Source organism: Bombina bombina, chromosome 2 (assembly GCF_027579735.1).
Source record: "Bombina bombina isolate aBomBom1 chromosome 2, aBomBom1.pri, whole genome shotgun sequence".
Classification (NCBI taxonomy): Eukaryota; Metazoa; Chordata; class Amphibia; order Anura; family Bombinatoridae; genus Bombina; species Bombina bombina.
In genome coordinates, this window is record NC_069500.1 from 250,931,308 (window position 1) to 250,952,505 (window position 21,198).

The window sequence follows — 21,198 nt, forward strand, 5'->3', positions numbered from 1 at the left end:
ACACTATTGTCCAATCTGGCCTGCAGAAGGTCATACCCTTGGACAGATGGACCCGAGATAGCCACTAGAGAAGAGAATCCCTGGTCTCTTGATCCAGATTTAGTAGAGGGGACAAATCTGTGTAATCCCCATTCCACTGACTGAGCATGCAGAGTTGCAGTGGTCTGAGATGTAGGCGGGCAAACGGCACTATGTCCATTGCCGCTACCATTAAGCCGATTACTTCCATACACTGAGCCACTGAAGGGCGAGAAGTAGAATAAAGAACACAGCAGGAATTTAGAAGTTTTGACAACCTGGCCTCTGTCAGGTAAATCTTCATTTCTACAGAATCTATCAGAGTTCATAGAAAGGAAACTCTTGTGAGAGGGGATAGAGAACTATTTTTCTTCATTCACTTTCCACCCATGAGACCTCAGGATTGCCAGAACAATGTCCGTATGGGACCTGGCGATTTGAAAATTCGACGCCTGTATCAGAATGTCGTCTAGGTAAGGGGCTACTGCTATACCCTGCGGCCTTAGGACCGCCAGGAGTGACCCCAGAACCTTTGTAAAGATTCTTGGTGCCGTAGCTAACCCAAAGGGAAGAGCCACAAACTGGTAATGCCTGTCTAGGAAGGCAAACCTGAGAAACCGATGATGATCTCTGTGTATCGGAATGTGAAGATAAGCATCCTTTAAGTCCACGGTAGTCATATATTGACCCTCCTGGATCATAGGTAGGATGGTTCGAATAGTCTCCATCTTGAAGGATGGGACCCTGAGAAATTTGTTTAAGATCTTGAGATCTAAGATTGGTCTGAAGGTTCCCTCTTTCTTGGGAACCACAAACAGATTTGAATAGAAGCCTTGCCCCTGCTCCTCCTTTGGAACTGGGTGGATCACTCCCATAACTAGGAGGTCTTGAACACAATGTAAGAATGCCTCTCTCCTTATCTGGTTTGCAGATAATTGTGAGAGATGAAATCTTCCTTTTGGGGAAGAAGCTTTGAAGTCCAGAAGATATCCGTGGGACACAATTTCCAACGCACAGGGATCCTGGACATCTCTTGCCCAAGCCTGGGCGAAGAGAGAAAGTCTGCCCCCTACTAGATCCGTTACCGGATCGGGGGCTGATCTTTCATGCTGTCTTAGAGGCAGCAGCAGGCTTTTTGGCCTGCTTTCCTTTGTTCCAAGCCTGGTTAGGTCTCCAGACCGGCTTGGACTGGGCAAAATTTCCCTCTTGTTTTGTATTAGAGGAAGTTGAAGCTGCACCACTCTTGAAGTTTCAAAAGGCACGAAAATTAGTCTGTTTGGTCCTTAATTTGCTGGACCTATCCTGAGGAAGGGCGTGACCTTTTCCTCCAGTAATATCAGAAATGATCTCCTTCAGTCCGGGCCCGAATAGGGTCTGCCCCTTGAAGGGAATGTTGAGAAGCTTAGACTTTGAAGTAACGTCAGCTGACCAGGATTTAAGCCATAACGCCCTTCTCGATTGAATAGCAAAACCTGAGTTCTTAGCCGTTAGTTTGGTTAAATGAACAACGGCGTCAGAAACAAATGAATTGGCTAGCTTAAGAGCTTTAAGCTTGTCAAGTATATCATCCAATGGGGTTTCTACCTGTAGAGCCTCTTCCAGAGACTCAAACCAGAAGGCCGCAGCAGCAGTGACAGGGGCAATGCATGCAAGGGGCTGGAGAATAAAACCTTGTTGAATAAACATTTTCTTAAGGTAACCCTCTAATTTTTTATCCATTGGATCTAGGAAAGCACAACTGTCCTCGACGGGGATAGTTGTACGCTTAGCTAGGGTAGAGACTGCTCCTTCCACCTTAGGGACCATTTGCCACAAGTCCCGTGTAGCGGCATCTATGGGAAACATCTTTTTTAAAAACAGGAGGGGGAGAGAACGGTACACCTGGTCTATCCCATTCCTTAGTAATAATTTCTGAAAACCTCTTAGGTATTGGAAAAACATCAGTGTAAACAAGCACTGCATAGTATTTATCCAATCTACACTCACAGGCCCATTTATCAAAGGTCTTGCGGACCTGATCCGACACTGCGGATCAGGTCCGCAAGACCTCGCTAAATGCGGAGAGCAATACGCTCTCCGCATTTAACATTGCACCAGCAGCTCACAAGAGCTGCTGGTGCAACGCCGCCCCCTGCTGACTCGCGGCCAATCGGCCGCCAGCAGGGAGCTGTCAATCAACCCGATCGTATTCGATCGGGTTGATGTCTGGCGATTCCTGTCCGCCTGTTCAGAGCAGGCGGACAGGGTTATGGAGCAGCGGTCTTTTGACCGCTGCTTCATAAGTTGTGTTTCTGGCGAGTCTGAAGACTCGCCAGAAACACGGCCCTTCAAGCTCCATACGGAGCTTGATAAATGGGCCTGAATTTCTCTGGGACTGCAATGGTGTCACAGTCATCCAGAATAGCTAAAACCTCCCTGAGCAACACGCGGAGGTGTTCAAGCTTAAATTTAAATGTAGACATATCAGAATCAGGTTGAAGCATCTTCCCTGAGTAAGAAAAATCACCCACATATAGAAGCTCTCCTTCCTCAGCTTCTGCATATTGTGAGAGGATATCAGGCATAGCTACTAAAGCATCAGAGAGCTCTGTATTTTTTCTAGCTCCAGAGCTGTCTCGCTTTCCTTGTAACCCTGGTAGTTTGGACAATACCGCTGTAAGGGTATGATCCATAACTGCCACCATGTCTTGTAAGGTAAACGCTATGGGCGCGCTAGATGTACTTGGCGTTCTTGAGCGGGCGTCCCTTGAGCGGGAGTTATAGGTTCTGACACGTGGGGAGAGTTAGTCGGCATAACTTCAGTTTCCTCTGGTGATAAATCTTTTAAAGCCAGAATATGATCTTTATAACTTATAGTAAGATCAGTGCATTTGGTACACATTCTAAGAGGGGGTTCCACAATGGCTTCTAAACATAATGAACAAGGAGTTTCCTCTATGTCAGACATGTTTAACAGACTAGTAATGAGATCAGCAAGCTTTGAAAACACTTTAATTAATGTAAAAAAGCAGAATATAAAAAACGATACTGTGCCTTTAAGGGAAAAAAACAAACACAAAAACTGCAAAACAGTGAAAAAAGCAGTTAACTCTATGAAATTTTAACAGTGTATGTACTAGACTAAAATAGCATTGCACCCACTTGCAAATGGATGATTAACCCCTTAGGCTCAAAAACGAAGCAAAAAAACGGTAAAACCGTTATAACAGTCACAGGCAAACTGCCACAGCTCTACTGTGGCTCCTACCTTCCATAAAACGACTTTTGTAGGCACAAAAACCCTTTACAGAGGTCCAATATGTCAGGGGACTCCTTCAGGGAAGCTGGATGTCTCATAGAGTAAAAACTACTGCAAAATTAGAGCGCGAAAATAGGCCCCTCCCACCATGCACTCAAAGTCAGAGGGCCTAAAAAACTACTCCTAGGAGTCAAATAACAGCCATGTGGAAAACTAGGCCCCAAATAAAGATTTATCACCCTTAGTAAAAAAAACATTTTTTATAAATCCTGTAAACGTTTAACATACTAAGCCATAAGAGCAAGTAACATAAAATTACCCTTTACTGCAAGCATGATGCCAGTCGTTATTAAATCACTGCAATCCGGCTTACCTCAAATATAACAGGCACTGTCAGCATTTTCTAGACTTCTTATCATCTCTCTAGAAATAAATATACTGAACATACCTCAAAGCAGTTGAATCTGCAAGCCGTTCCCCCAGCTGAAGTTATCCCATACTCTTCAGTTATGTGTGAGAACAGCAGTGGATCTTGGTTACAACCTGCTAAGATCATCAAAAACCTCAGGCAAAACACTTCTTCTAATTTCTGCCTGAGGTAAAAACAGTACAACTCCGGTACCATTTAAAAATAACAAACTTTTGATTGAAGATAAACAACACTAAGTCACCACATCTCTCTAGCTACTTCCCTTGTCGAGAGCTGCAAGAGAATGACTGGGGGTTGGCAGTTAGGGGAGGAGCTATATAGACAGCTCTGCTGTGGGTGATCCTCTTGCAGCTTCCTGTTGGGAAGGAGAAAATCCCACAAGTAATGGATGATCCGTGGACTGGATACACCTTACAAGAGAAAAGCAGCGTTCAGCTTCTAACGCAGCCCCATTGATTCCTATGGGGAAATAAAAGTTATGTCTACACCTAACACCCTAACATGAACCCCCAAGTCTAAACACCCCTAATCTTACACTTATTAACCCCTAATCTCCCGCCGTCAACATCGTCACCACCTACATTATATTATTAACCCCTAATCTGCCGCCCCCAATGTCGCCGCATTCTACCTACAATTATTAACCCCTAATCTGCCGCCCCCATCCTCGCCGCTACTATATTAAATTTATTAACCCCTAAACCTAAGTCTAAACCTAAGTCTAACACCCCCCTGACTTAAATATAATTTAAATAAAACAAATTAAAATTACTACAATTAAATAAATTAATCCTATTTAAAACTAAATACTTACCTGTAAAATAAACCATAAGATAGCTACAATATAACTAATAGTTACATTTGTATCTATCTTAGGGTTTAAATTTATTTTACAGGCAAGTTTGTATTTATTTTAACTAGGTAGAATAGTTATTAAATAGTTATTAACTATTTAATAACTTCCTAGTTAAAATAAAGACAAATATACCTGTAAAATAAATCCTAACTTAAATTACAATTACACCTAACACTACACTATCATTAAATTAATTACCTAAACTAACTACAATTAAATACAATCAAATTAAATAAACTAAAGTACAAAAAACCCCCACTAAATTACAGAAAATAAAAAAATAATTACAAGAATTTTAAACTAATTACACCTAATCTAATACCCCTAATAAAAAAAAGCCCCCCAAAATAATAAAATTACCTACCCTATACTAAATTACAAATAGCCCTTAAAAGGGCTTTTTGCGGGGCATTGCCCCAAAGTAATCAGCTCTTTTACCTGTAAAAAAAAATTACAATTCCCCCCCAACATTAAAACCCACCACCCACACACCCAACTCTACTCTAAAACCCACCCAATCCCCCCTTAATAAAACCTAACACTAACCCCTTGAAGATCACCCTACCTTGAGCCGTCTTCACCCAGCCGGGCACAAGTGGTCCTCCAGAGGGGCAGAAGTCTTCATCCGATCCGGGCAGAAGAGGACCTCCAGATGGGCAGAAGTCTTCATCCAGGTGGCTGTTTTCCTACCTTAATTCCGATTGGCTGATAAAATCCTATCAGCCAATCGGAATTCAAGGGACGCCATCTTGGATGATGTCATTTAAAGGAACCTTCATTCGTCGGGAGTCGTCGGAAGAAGAGGATGCTCCGCGTCGGCTGGCTTCAAGATGGACCCTCTTCGCTCCGGATAGATGAAGATAGAAGATGCTGCCTGGATGAAGACTTCTGCCCGTCTGGAGGTCCTCTTCTGCCCGGATCGGATGAAGACTTCTGCCCCTCTGGAGGACCACTTGTGCCCGGCTGGGTGAAGACGGCTCAAGGTAGGGTGATCTTCAAGGGGTTAGTGTTAGGTTTTATTAAGGGGGGATTGGGTGGGTTTTAGAGTAGAGTTGGGTGTGTGGGTGGTGGGTTTTAATGTTGGGGGGGAATTGTAATTTTTTTTTACAGGTAAAAGAGCTGATTACTTTGGGGCAATGCCCCGCAAAAAGCCCTTTTAAGGGCTATTTGTAATTTAGTATAGGGTAGGGAATTTTATTATTTTGGGGGGCTTTTTTTTTTTATTAGGGGTATTAGATTAGGTGTAATTAGTTTAAAATTCTTGTAATTATTTTTTATTTTCTGTAATTTAGTGGGGGTTTTTTGTACTTTAGTTTATTTAATTTGATTGTATTTAATTGTAGTTAGTTTAGGTAATTAATTTAATGATAGTGTAGTGTTAGGTGTAATTGTAATTTAAGTTAGGATTTATTTTACAGGTATATTTGTCTTTATTTTAACTAGGAAGTTATTAAATAGGTAATAACTATTTACTAACTATTGTACCTAGTTAAAATAAATACAAACTTGCCTGTACAATAAATTTAAACCCTAAGATAGATACAAACTGTACTGGAGGTCCTCTTCTGTCCGGATCGGATGAAGACTTCTGCCCCTCTGGAGGACCACTTGTGCCCGGCTGGGTGAAGACGGCTCAAGGTAGGGTGAACTTCAAGGGGTTAGTGTTAGGTTTTATTAAGGAGGGATTGGGTGGGTTTTAGAGTAGGGTTGGATGTGTGGGTGGTGGGTTTTAATGTTGGGGGGGGTATTGTATTTTTTTAAATAGGATTAATTTATTTAATTGTAGTAATTTTATTTAGTTTAATTTAAATTATATTTAAGTTAGGGGGTGTTAGACTTAGGTTTAGACTTAGGTTTAGGGGTTAATAAATTTAATATAGTAGCGGCGACGTTGGGGGCGGCAGATTAGGGGTTAATAAATGTAGGTAGGTGTCGGCGATGTTAGGGACGGCAGATTAGGGGTTAATAAAATTTAACTAGTGTTTGCGAGGCGGGAGTGCGGCGGTTTAGGGGTTAATATATTTATTAAAGTGGCGGCGATGTCCGGTCAGCAGATTAGGGGTTAAAAACTTTATTTAAGTGTTTCCGATGTGGAGGGGGGGGGGCTCGGTTTAGGGGTTAATAGGTAGTTTATGGGTGTTAGTGTACTTTTTAGAACTTTAGTTAAGAGTTTTATGTTACGGCGTTAGCCCATAAAACTCTTAACTACTAACTTTTAAATGCGGTAGGAGTCTTGACAGGAGAGGGTCTACCGCTCACTTCTTCCAATACTCGTAATACCGGCGTTAGGCAAATCCCATTAAAAAGATAGGATATGCAATTGACGTAAGGGGATTTGCGCGGAAGAAAAGTGAGTGGTACACCTGTACCTGCCAGAATTGTAATACCAGGGGGCGTTAAAAAGCAGCGCTGGGACCTCTCAACGCTGCTTTTTAAGGCTAACACAAGACTCGTAATCTAGCCGCTTATTTGTTCATCAGTTTGGCCTCTTGGCCATAATGGTTCCCTAGGGACCCATTTACCACCATAGTCATTTTGTCCCTGGTGATGCATAGACCTCTGTGCTTCTGTTTTTCCACTTGTTTTTTTTTTTTTTTATAAGGCAGCTTTGATTTAGGTTGAGGATCATTGCTGTGCAATTCCTTAGCAGTCAAATATCTCTCAACCAGGCTCATCATTTCTTCTGGGTCTTTAGAATCGCCTTGACTGACCCACTGTCGAATTCCAGCTGGAAGATTCCTGAGAAATCTATCCATTACAACCATTTATATAACTTTTGTGGCTGCATTAATGTCCGGCTGCAGCCATTTCTGAGCAAGTCTCAGCAGTTCATACATTTGGGCTCTTGTAGGTTTTCCCATCTCAAACACCCAATTGTTAAATGTTTGGGCACGAATTGCAGGTGTTACTCCCAAGCGTGTAAGAATTTCAGTTTTTAGTTTCTGATAATCTTGAGCTTGGTTGTGAGACCAATCATCATATGCTTTCTGGGCTTCTCCACTAAGACATGGTGCGAGTAGCCCTTCCCACTGTTCAACCACTTTTCTCTGGCAGCAATCTTCTCAAAAGTTTTGAGATAAGCCTCAATATCATCCGTCTCTGACAACTTATGCAGAAAGTCATTTGCTAGGATATAGCACCCCCTATCCACAGTGGTGGTAGCTACAGAAGGCTGTAGTACTTGCTGCAATACATTAACCAATGTAGCTCTAGCCTCTCACTCGGCATCCATCATGCTGCTAACTTGTGCAGTCAGTAAGCGATTTGTCTCCTGCTGTACAGCAGTTGCTTGCCCCAAAGCTTTTATCAGCTCCTCCATTTTGTAAAATTTCTCCTCTTAGAAGCCACAGGTAAAACCAAGGAAGGTAAATGTCTAAAAGACACAGTGTCACTTTTATTTCCAACAGTTTAAAGCAAAAGTTTTCTTAGTGCAGCTTGCAGAAAACTTTTATACCCACAGACCATATTTGTGCTATGCTCGCATTCTCCACCATATTGTAATCCAGCACCCATTCCTGGTGCCTGGTTTAAAGGAAATATCACGGTCTTCTAAGGTATAAATGACACAGCCTTGATAAATTTAAACAGTCAGTTTTATTTTCACTGTGCAATGTGTGTTTATGGCAGTTTAACACACTGAATACTACAAACAAAAGCCTAGCTCAGTTTGAGCTCTTACTAACAAAAGTTTACATCACTTACTGAATCAAGTTAAACTAAACTAAATAAAACATGCTGCTTTTAGCAAACTCACTTTTTATCAGCTTTTCAGTTCGGCTGCAATGTGTGCCTCTCTCCTAGTCAGAAACACTATGGAGGCTTTCTCCACCTAGCAGCTGGAGAATAAATTACCTCCTTTAATTAAACACAGGTGAGGAAAAATCCCTTTTTGATTGCTCTCTCTCAGCTATGTGAAAACTGAGGAATGGAACACTGGCCCACCCTCTCTCCAGTGTTCCATCCCAGGGACCCAAAAACACAGTAGCTTAATTCCTGGCCACATTTTATACAATAAATTTCCCTGGGGTTTAAAAACTGAATACACATTTCAACATAGTAGGAGAAATATAAACCTGATCACTCACAATTTCATGTTCTCTGTCACAATATTTACATATCTAATCGATCCTCTAGATCAGTGATGGCAAACTTCCTAACACATGAGGACCACAGATAAATGTTTTAGAAGCCTATAAGAGTTGAGAAACAAATGTTATGGCTATGAAAAACACAAAAAATAATGTATTTCCTAACAATTTCACTTTTTTCTAGGGGTCATAAACACTAGAGCAGAGGGCTGCCAGTTGACCATCCATACTCCTGGTTATTTATAAAAAAAAAAAAATAGGAAAAATAGCAGGGCTCAATACTAACCCTTGAGGTACTTATTACTTTTCTCCAATTTAAGTATGGTCCAGTTACTACAACCTTTTTTCCCTGTCTTTCAACCAGCTGTTTATCCATGTGCTAATATTAGCTATTCCCAGTCCATTAATTTGGTATGCCAATCTGTCATGTGGCACTATATCAAATACCAACATATGACATAGTCTGATTTACCTTTTATCTATATTCCAACTTACTTCATTACAGAAAGTAATTAGACTAGCTGGTTATGATCTATTTCTCATAAATCCTTACTGACTTTAACTTACAATCTTCATTAATAAACACATGAATATAAAGTTGTATAATCCCCTCTAGTAGCTTCCCAACAACGGATGTCAAACCTACTGGTTTATATCTGCTCAGACCAACCCTTTTTAAACAATGGTACAACATCAGCTTTATGCCAGCCCTTTGGTACCATGTCCAGGGATGCTGGATCTTGAAAAAACTTAGGTGTGGCCTTTACAGAGTTAAGTTCCCTTAGGAAGCAGTGTACCTAGTATACAATATTACATGGAGTTATATTTTACTTTTATTTGAATGCAAACACACACACATACATACTTTACATATTAAAATGTTAAAATGCGGGGGGCAGAGCCAACTGCCAATTCAACAAGACGTGCCGTTGCAGAGCTCCTGAAGCTAGATCATTAAACTATCATTTTATGACGGACTAAGAGCTTATTTATCTTTATGTTTTGATCCTAACATATAATAGGACATAGAATTTGTAACTTGGGGCTCAGAAAAAACATAATTGCTACGGAGAGAGCACAGAGGCCCGCTAGCCAGTTGAGGCCGTGACAGGCAGTACAACATTAAGGCCGAAGTGACAGATATTCCCTTGGCAGACCAGATTGCCCCCTGATTTATCATCTTTTCTGATAACCAAACCCCTGCAGTGATATCCAGATGGAAGAATTTTCTCTGCACCTTGCTCTTTTGGTGGAAGGGCTATGCAGTAAAGCTGACAGACAGTTTCACAATCTGCGGTCTCTCATCGCTGAACTGCGCAGCCAAGATGGCGCCTCTTATCTAAACGACTCTGACACCTACTTGCTAAGCTCGATAGAAGATTTGCAGTTGCCTACCTTGCTCCTTCAGAACGAGCACAAGTAAAGCAGCCTGGGCAGGGCTCGCCCAGCATCTTGTCTGAGGCAGTAAGTCATGTCTTGTCGCAACCACATGCAGCTGACCTGTTACACTTAACCGCTGTCACATCAGGACCCACAAGAGACGCCCCGACCTCTATCGGGCAATATCCCCAACTATCTCTGTCTCCCTACCGGCGATCCCGAGTGGACCCAAGACCTAGTGCTCTCAAGACTCCAGAAAATACAGGCGACTACGGTGGGCAATTAGCGGAAAATCCCCGCACTCTATGTAGGGTACTTATTGCATGGGGGAGAGGAGACCAGGCAGCGGTCCTGTCGTTTGTCCAGGACAATTCTAAACGACTCAAAGCTCCAGCTCGACTGAACAGACACTGTCGGCGCCAGCACACTAAACCCTTCTCGCACTTTCACAGCTACGAGCTAATCCCCATAAACATACACCATAAGATAAACCGGGCTGATATATGGGATCCTGGAGGTTATTACTTTAATATGACAGTGGAGAAGTAGGACACGCAGCGCTGGTTTCACTGTGTCCCAGCGAGAGATGTTCTCTTGAGAGCGTCCCCTCACTATGTGCCTTGGCCCTTATCTAAAGTTCATTAGTGGTCTGAAACTGCTTGAGATGAATCACCGTTTGCAGACCTGCTGGAGCTGTAAAATCGATGTTGGCTGAACATTATTACTCATAACTGGGGACACTCACACATGTTGCAGTGGATCCTAACCCTGTATGTTAATAAAGTTGGACCTTATGCTTCCAAATATTACCCAGCTCTTAGACAAGTTAAGTTGTTATAATGCCATACTAGTCCTTTAAATATTATCTTTTCCTGTTGGGGGTAATAGCTATATTAGATGACCATGCAGCCTTAGCCCTATCACAATAGCTTGTTCTGGATTCCACATAAGTCTGTTTTATAGCACTAGCGCATATATGTCTACCTGATGTATCTTATCTTTCCAATATGTACCTGCTGGGAAATTGATAGAGTGACACTGTCTATATAAACCCACACCAGAGATGCAGTTTGAGACAGGCTTAGATGTGTACATATTTATGTCTCAGAAACAGTGGTCTAAGTGCTGACTATTACCTTGCATGTGTGCGTGTGTGTGTATTTGTACCTGCATACGTGTGTATGTATATGTCTACTCTAATTGGATCAGCACTAATTCATTTAAATATAAGGTAGACTGTGAATATTTAAATTATATGCTACCGATCGCATGTAACACTGATTCCTATTATCTTAGACAGTTATTGTATATACAGTAATCTTTTCTGTTTGAACTTATGATTGTCTGCCGTTAAGCTGTTGTAGCATTGCTGGTGTGGGGTATGTTGTGTGGTCCCTTTTTACAGTACTCCTATATCTTCATGAACCTCTAACAATAACTTCTCTGCTAGTGTATACATACAACTTAGATAAGGTCTCAGATATTCCTGTCAATTATACATGTCTTTAATGATATTACAGAAACTGATTATTGCTGGCTTGCTCAATTCTCACTACTACATGTATCCAATTCTACGCTACAGTCATAGCCTTTTGTAAGCATTACTTATGAGGATTATCACCTATTTTCTATAACTACTTCCTCTTTGTATATACTAGGAAGCTCCCTCATAGCGCTGCTATAGTATCTGCATTATTAGAACCCTTAGTTAGGGAATATTAGTGATAACTGCCTATATTGTTTAAGCTGTAGTGCATAACATACATGTCCTTGTGTACAAAGGTTACTGTGCCATCCCAAGCTCCCCATCACCTAACCCCACTAAGGGCTAACTCTGCCATAGGTCAAAATTTTCCTTTATATCTATAAGATTTTACTCCATGTTTGTTCTGCCTCAGGCTGGTTTGTTCCAATACGCTCTATTTAGAAAGTTTCCCAAATTGTGTATACCAACTCTAGCAAACCTACAATTTTTGGCAACTTTGTTATACTATACAGCTATTTCTAAAGGCCCCCCCCCCCTTATTATCCCCCCCCCCTTATATCGAGCGGCTCTTGCCCGCTGAATTTCCCCCCTATATACTCTGACCCAAGAGAGGCCAGACAAAAGCCAACTCCCTACACCATATCATTATTAGTTTCTAGAGTACCTTTTACATCAGGGTAGGGACCATTAGATATATTATATAAAAACTGAGGTTTTCTCGTTATGTGTTCCAGACACTCTTGTTTACCATAAACTACCTTGTACTTTATGTTGATGGTTTCAGGAATAATGTTCTAACTCATGTAAGTAGCTAGTTTCTGTTTATTGAACCTGATATATCATTTAATAACAGCTCTCATCTACATACATGTGCCACTGCTTTTGTTTGAATATAGTGACATTAACAATGGTAATGCTGGTACTTTAATGCTTTAGTTTCAGCTTAATTCCTATATGAGAAATGTATAATTATTATTCTTGTTTATGATCCGTGCCTGGACACATTTTCTGTTTTGTGATTATTTTACATTACCTCAATAAAAAAATATTTAAATAAAAAAAAAAAAAATGTTAAAATGCACCTAAAATCAACAGGAAGTGCACAACTGATGCATGGGACAGAATCTCACTGGGGGATAAGAAAAACTCTCATCTGTTTTTTGTTTTTGTTTTTTTAAATGTAATATGTTTTAATATGCACTCTTTAAAATGCAGCAAAGAAAAAAAACACTATAATGTTCCATTTAATTAGAGAAAACTTGTACTTCTGCTCTCTCAGGACTCATTTTCTCTATCTATACATCCTAAAACCACTCATCTCACGTATCTAATTCTAATCACTGACAAACATATGCTTTCCAAGTAATCTATTAATATTTAATTGAGGAAAAGTGTTTGTAGTCTTTATTAACAGCAGACAGTTCTATTTCACGTAACAGAGCCGTGCACATTACAGTTCTTGGAAAGATGGGAAGTCAAAGCAAATAGCATTAAAATGACAGATAGTGATAGTGGATTAGTTTGCTTCCCAAACACACTCCTACAACACAAGGCAGGTGCTCTGTTGTATATTATAGGTAGAAATGTGATGCCGAAGACACAGTCTCTCATTCATTCTCCTGTAGTCTAAAGCTTCCATTTATCAAATGGGGCAATTTTATTTCACATTAGAAAATATCACTTGATATTTTCTCATGCTGTTGGGTCTAATTTATCAGACATTGAACGTTTAAATACAGTAATCAGTCATTTCACAGATCAGTAAAAAGATTTATGAACATCTTCTCATTTGGTAGCATTTCAGGTTTTAAAGGGACAGTGAACACCAGATATTTTTGTTGTTTTAAAAGATAGATAATCCCTTAATTATCCATTCCCCAGTTTTGCATAACCAGCACAGTTATAATACACTTTCTACATCTGTGAATACCTTGTATCTAAGCCTCTGCAGACTGACCTCTTATTTTATTTTATTGTGGTCAAAGTTCAAGCATACTGGCTCTATGAATGATCCCTGTGTATATAGACAATGGCGAAATATATGCACTAAACAAACAAAATTGGCCAAGGCCCAATATTTCTGTGACAATCTGAACAATAACATATCAAACCCTAGAAAGTTTTAGAAAATTATAAATAACTTACACACTCCTCCAATCAACTCCCAACACTCCACTGTCAAAGTGGACAACCAAACCCTGCAACTTCCCTTAGAAGTAGCAAATGCCTTTAACAATTATTTTGTTGGATGCTCCACCACCCTGATTGACAAACTAATAAATGACACGCATCCTGAAACTACAAATGTGGATCAGGCCCCTCTAAATCTGCAAAGACCTAATATAGAGAAGTTAAATTTTAGACCTGTACCCATCAGTGTCGTTAAGAAACACCTTAATAATCTAAAAATGAAAAACCAGTCTGGACCTGATCAAATCCCAGCAATGCGGTTGAAGCTCAGTGCGCCGGCAATTGCTAATCCTGTCACAACCCTAATTAACGAATCCTTGGTGTCTGGATACATACCCAAACTTTGGAAGACTGCAAGAGTAGTGTCTATCCATAAAAGTGGTGAGATAACCTTGGTTTCTAATTATCGCACAAGATCATTGCTCCCAGTATTGTCAAAAATCTTAGAAAAGTGCGCCCATACGCAACTATGTGAGTATTACCAACAATCTAACTATCTGACCCCTGATCAATCAGGTTTTAGCCCAAACCACTCCACTACTACTGCCCTCCTAAATGTTTGCAACAACATCCTAACTAGCATGGAACAAGGAGACCTAACTGGAGCTATTTTCCTTGATTTTTCAAAGGCCTTTGACACGTTAGACCACAACATACTACTGCTCAAACTAATAAACTCAGGTATTGGTGATCGTCCGCTAACCTGGTTTCGATCATATGTATCGGATCGATCACAATATGAGGCCTATTTATCAAAGGTCTGTCGGACCTAATCCAACAGTGCGGATCAGGTCCGACAGACCTCGCTGAATGCGGAAAACAATACGCTCTCCGTATTCAGCATTGCACCAGCAGTTGTGAGCTGCTGGTGCAACGCCGCTCCCTGCAGACTTGGGGCCAATTGGCCGCCAGCAGAGGGGTGTCAATCAACCCGATTGTACTCGATCGGGTTGAATTATGGCGATCTCTGTCCGCCTCATCAGAGCAGGCGGACAGGTTATGGAGCAGCGGTCTTTAGACCACTGCTTCATAATTGCTGTGTTTGGCGAGCCTGCACAGACCATTCAGAGCTTGATAAATGGGCCTCTATGTCTCCATTAATGACAGAGACTCCCTCCCTCTCCCAGTCACGTTTGTTGTTCCCCAAGGTTCCATTCTCGGCCCCCTACTATTCACATTATTTATAAATGATCTGCCAAATGTCTGCAAATCCTCAACTGTACACATGTACGCAGACGACACGGTAATCTATGCAAGCAAATCCGATCTGCCGCAGCCTAAGACAGTGCTTCAAGGCCAGTTCACAGAGGTAGAAAAATGGATCTCAAAAAACAAACTCTTCCTAAATACTGACAAAATGATCTTTGGAACGGGACCTAAATTACGCAAACTACAAAATTCCCATCTACGCATCAAAACAAAATCAAATTGCACACTGACCGCAGTCCACTCTTTAAAATACTTGGGTATGTTGTTAGACCCCAATCTATCCTTTGGCCTCCACATAGAAAAACTTGCATCTAAACTCTATCAAAAACTTGGTGCCCTGTACGGAAACAAATCCTGTCTAAGCCCTACAGTAAAGGAAAAGATTGTACAGCAAATGCTGATGCCAATCATGGATTATGGGGATGTAGTATATGCACCTGCACCGCAAACTCACCTTATTAAACTTAATACATTGTATAACTCGTTCTGCCGCTTTGTGCTACAATGTAACTACAGGACCCACCATTGTCACATGCTAAAAGAACTAAACTGGCTGTAGTTGGAGTCCAGACGCACGCTTCATCTTTCCAACCTTGTGTTTAAGAGCTTTTCTGGGAAGCTCCCACCCTACCTGAGCAGAATGCTCTCCCCGGCAAAGTGCAATATCTCAATTAAAGATATCATGGATTTATTGATTTATCAAGTGCATTTTAGAACATGGAGGGTAATCAGTATTCCAGGGTTTGTTATCTTGTGTAAGGTCACCACCTTTAGTTCAGGCCAAACTCAAACACTCTTGCAGCATGCGCAGAGTACAGACTATGTTTAATAGCACATAAACACAAACATGCATATAGATATTTACACTCTCTATCTCATATACACACTCTCTCCCACACTAACACACTTACACTAAAACACACTCTCTTTCACACACTAACACATTCATACTCTAACACACTATCTTTCACACACACACACACACAAAGATACTAACATTCTCATATACACTCTCTCATACACTAACACACATCCTCTCACACACACAAATACACTCACTCTTTCACACAAAGGCTAACACTCACAGAAAGACAATGACAAACACAAAGACACACACACAAAGACACTTACACACACAAATACACTCTCTTTCACACACAGAAAGTCACAAACACTCTCACACACAACCGTACATTTTCTCATACACTAACACATTCATACTCTAACACACTAACACACTATCTTTCACACACACACACACACACACACAAAGACACTAACACTCTCATACACACTCTCTCACACACTAACATACATCCTCTCACACACACAAATACACTCACTCTTTCACACAAAGACTCACACTCACAGAACGACAATGACAAACACAAAGACACACACACACTCTCACACACAAAGACACTTACACACACAGATACACTCCTACATTCAGACACACTCCAACACTCAGACACACTCCCACACTCAGACACACACATACGCAAGGGAGAAATAACTTTAAGCATGTGCAGTATTTTGCAAATGCACAATGTCACCTTTTTGGGTGTGTCTGTATCCTACTAAACCCGGACATTTGGATGTCTGACTAAGCCTCATGGAAATGCGAACTGACTGAGTCATTCCCGGACAGGTGGCAACCCTAGTTCAGCGGCCGACCTCACATAAAGAATAACATACAATGTGGTATTACAAGTCGATAGTTAAACATTTTAACCAAAGCATCTTAATGAGGTGAAAATTATTTTAGTGTACCCTATTATTTTAATGGATAGCACGGAAAATGTTTTTAGCTCGCTCATTGTGCTTTTATTACTAGTGGTAAGTTAAATGTAGCACTTAAAGAGCATACAATTTTAAGCAACTTTCTAATTTACCCCTATTATCAATTTTTCTTCGTTCTCTTGCTATCTTTATTTGAAAAAGAAGGCAGCTAAGCTTTTTTATTAGTTGAGAACTCTGGACAGCACTGTTTTATTGGTGGATGAATTTATCCACCAATCAGCAAGAACAACCCAGGTTGTTCACCAAAAATGGGCCGGCATCTAAACTTACATTCTTGCATTTCAGATAAAGATACCAAGAGAATGAAGGAAATTTGATAATAGGAGAAAATTAGAAAGTTGATTAAAATTTCATTCTCTCTCTGAATCACGAAAGAAAAAATGTGGGTTCAGTGTCCCTTTAAGTTCAATCCAAAAACCACTGGAAAACAAAATTAAAGCTTTTTAAGATCTGGAATGATTGATTATAACATGTTAATGTGCATTACAAAACACATAAACATGCTATGAATATAAAGGATTTAAATTTAAACTAAACGGACAGTCAAGACCCAATACATAATTTTGATGAATTATTGTTACTTACCAGAGAAGCACCCTAAAACTGGTCCCACATCAATAAGCTTGTATGAAGTACAGGAAACATTTAGACATTCATCACTTGTTTAGAAATTGAAATAGCTGCCAAGCTCCGATCACCATTGCATGTATAGTTTGGTATGTTAAGTTTCTCCAATCATGATCGACTCTTAAATATGTTTTCCTACTCACGTATGTTGTTTTGTGCATGTGCACAAAAAAACACATAAATTATGCTTACCTGATAATTTCATTTCCATCTGTATGGGAAGAGTCCACTGCTGCATTCCTTATTTGTGGGAAATACTGAACATGGCCACCAGGAGGAGGCAAAGACACCCAGCCAAAGGCTTAAATACTTCCCCCACTTTCTCATAAACCCAGTCATTCTGCCAAGGGAACAAAGAACAGTAGGAAAAATATCAGGGTGAAAAAGGTGCAAGAAGAAAAAATTTCAAATTTAGGGCCGCCCATCGGGGAACACAGGCGGGAGCTGTGGACTCTTCCCATACAGATGGAAATTAAATGATCAGTTAAGCATAATTTATGTTCTCCATCTTAATATGGGAAGAGTCCACAGCTGCATTCCTTACTTGTGGAAAACATATACCCAAGCTCTAGAGTACACAGAATGCTAACGGGAGGGAAAAAAGAAAGGTGGACCCTGATCTGAGGGCACTACAACCTGCAAAACCTTTCTCCCGAAGGCTGCTTCAGCAGAAGCAAAAACATCAAACTTGTAAAATTTTGGAAAAGTATGTAAGGAGAACCAGGTAGCCGCCTTACAAATCTAATCCATAGAGGCCTCATTTTTTAAGACCCAAGAGGAAACCACTGCTCTTGTAGAATGAGCCGCAATACTCAGAGGAGGCTTGTGGCCCGCCGTTTCTATGTTAAATGGATGTCACTCCTCAGACAAAGAGATAAGGAAGACGAAGAGGCCCTCCGACCCCTACGCTTCCCGTAAAAGAAAACAAACAGAGAAAGAGGTTTGTCTTAATTCCTTCGTGGCCCGAAGATAGAACTTCAAGGTACAAACTACATCCAGAAATACGTTGTAAAGGTTCATTCGACAAAGAAGGATTAGGACATAAGAAAGGAACCACAATCTCTTGATTGATGTTGCGAATTGTCACAACCTTAGGAATAAAACCTAACTGGGTTCGTAGAACAGCTTTATCGGCAGATACTCTGAGCGCAAAACCTTAAGGACAAGATTTATTCTAAGGAGGAGCCTTAGATCTAAACACAGGTCTGATCCTAGAAGAGCATTAACAAATGGCTGCACATCTGGAAGCTCTGCAAACCTCTTGAAGGGCCGAAAACTGTCCCTTCAGGCGACTTTGCAGAAAAGCCCTTCTCCAGTTCATCCTGGAGAACAGAATAAGTAGGTCCTCCACACCTTATGATAGATGCGACGAGCAACCAGCTTACGAGCTTGAATGAGAGTAAAAATAACTCTCTCAGAAAACCCTTTTCTTGGCTAGGACTAAGCGTTCAATCTCCACGCAGTCAGCCTCAGAGAATCTAGACATTGATGAACAAAGAGACCTTGGTCAGCAGATCCCTGCGACAAATTAACTTCCACGGCGGAGATGATGACATCCACCTAGATCCGCGAACCATATCCTTTGTGGCCAAGACATAGTGGTTGACGCCTGCTTGACTCGAGCCACTACACTAGGAAGTAGTGATAACAGTCGGAAAGGATAAATTAGATTGAACCTCCAAGGCACCGCTAATGCATCTGTTAGGGGTCGAGGTACAGGGATCCTCAGGCGAAGCTATCTGGGTAGCTTGGTATTGAGACGTTATAAGATTGGCCTCTTGCAAATCTCTGCAAACACTCAGGATGGAGAGACCATTCTCCCAGATGAAAGGATTGTCTGCTGAGGAAATCCGCTTCCCGGAATGTGGATTGCTGACAGCAAACAAATGCGGGTCTCCCCCACACTAGAATCTGAGATACTTCCCTCAAAACTAGGGAGCTTCTCATTCCCCCCTGATGGTTGATGTAAGCCACCAAGGATATATTGTTTGATTGGAATCTGATTAACTGGGATGAACCCAGCAGAGGCCAAGCCTTCAGAGCATTGTATATTGCCTGAAGATCCAAAATTAGATCAGGTGGGAACTTTACCTCCTGAGACCAGAGGCCCTGTGCCTTCCTGGCACCCCAAACAGCTTCCATCCTGACAGACTCACAACCGTAGTCACAATCACCCAGGAAGGTCTTGAGACAGACGTCCCTCAGAACAAGTGATCCGGACAAAGCCACCAAGAGAGCGATTCTCCCAATTGGTTGTCCAGAGAAATCTGTTGAGACAGATCCAAATGATCACCGTTCCACTAGTTCAGCATGCGCAGTTGCAACAGTCTGAGGTGAAACCTGGTAAAGGAAATGATGTCCAAGCTGGACACCATTAGACCAATCACCTCCATACACCGAGCCACAGATGGCCTTAAGGAGATATGGAGGGCAAGACATGTTGAAGCTAGCTTGTAATGTCTCTGGTCTGTTAGAAATATTCTCATGTCTATGGAGACTATTATAGTACCCGAGAATTCTAACCTGGCACTTGATACAAGAGAACTCTCTCAAGATTATCTGCCATTCATGGGATCAAAGACAGAGGAGATATTCCGAATAGTCCACTCTTTGAAAAATTTTGTTAGCTAGACCAAACGGAAGGGCAATAAACTGGAAGTGCGGGTCCAGGAATGCAAACCCTAGGAACTGGAAGTGGTCCTTGAGGATTGGTACGTGAAGCATCCTTCAGATCTATCGTGGTCATGAACTACCCCTCTCAAACAAAGGGAAGAATGGACCTTATTGTCTCCATCTTAAACGAGGGGACATTAAAAAACCTGCTTAAGCACTTTAGGTCCAGAATCAGACAAAAAGTTCCCTCCTTCTTAGGGACCACAAAAGATTTGAATAGTATCCCAAACCTCTCACTGCAATAGGCACCGGGACAATAACTCCTAGAGGACATATCCCATACACCCCAGAAAGGCTTCCCTCCTTTCTGGTCAGGAAGACAGGAGGAATGTACCCTTGTGTGGCTGAAACTTAAAACCTATCTTGAACCCTGAGCTATGACCTCCGGGACCCATGGATCCTGCACGTCCCTGAACCAAGCGACTGAAAAGAGCGACATACTGCCCCCTACACGATCCAGAAGAGGACCAGGGACCGCCCAGTCATGCCGACGCCGACTTGGCGGGCTTCGAGCTCTGTTTGGATTTATTCCAGGACTGAGCCGGCTTCCAAGAGCTCTTGGGTTGCTCTGGCTTAGTGGAGGACTGCTGACATGGGCTTTATCAGAACAAAAAGAATGAAAATCGTCCCTTAGATTAGTTCATATATTCTTGCGGTAGGAGGGCACCCTTGCCCCATGAGACCATGGAGATAATTGAGTCTAGGCCTGGACCAGACAAAATCATTCCCTTAAAGGGAGGGAAGAAGTCTAGACTGAGAAGTCATATCCGCGGACCATGACTTCAGCCAGAGTCAGACGGGCCTGAACAGAAAAAGCTGAAGCCAAGCAAATAAACTGCCTAATAGCAGCATAGATAAAATAATTAACAACCCTCAAGGCCGTAAATCTTTTCTGAGTAACGTCTAGGGGACCCTCCACCCCGATCAATCCTATAAGAATTCAAACCTGAAAGTAGTTTCCCCAGTAACCGTGGAAACAGCCGCCGCTGGTTGAAACAAATATCCCGTATGATAAAACATCCTTCTTAAGAGAGTTTCCATCTTTTATCCATGGGCTCTTCAAATAAAGAACTATCCTCAAGCGGGATAGTAGTAAGTTTATCAAGGGTGAAGATAACGCCATCCCATTTAGGGACAGAACCTCACAACTCCATTGAGAGTCCAGGACCAGGGACAATTTGTTAAAGGGAGAAGAGGTGG

General features: G+C 41.4%; 1 protein-coding gene across 1 annotated transcript in view; it reads right to left on the bottom strand.

The window, feature by feature from the left end:
* Nucleotides 1-21,198, bottom strand: part of ST8SIA4 (ST8 alpha-N-acetyl-neuraminide alpha-2,8-sialyltransferase 4) — a 409,079-nt gene that overhangs the window by 253,374 nt on the left and 134,507 nt on the right. The gene's annotated exons all lie outside the window — the stretch shown is intronic.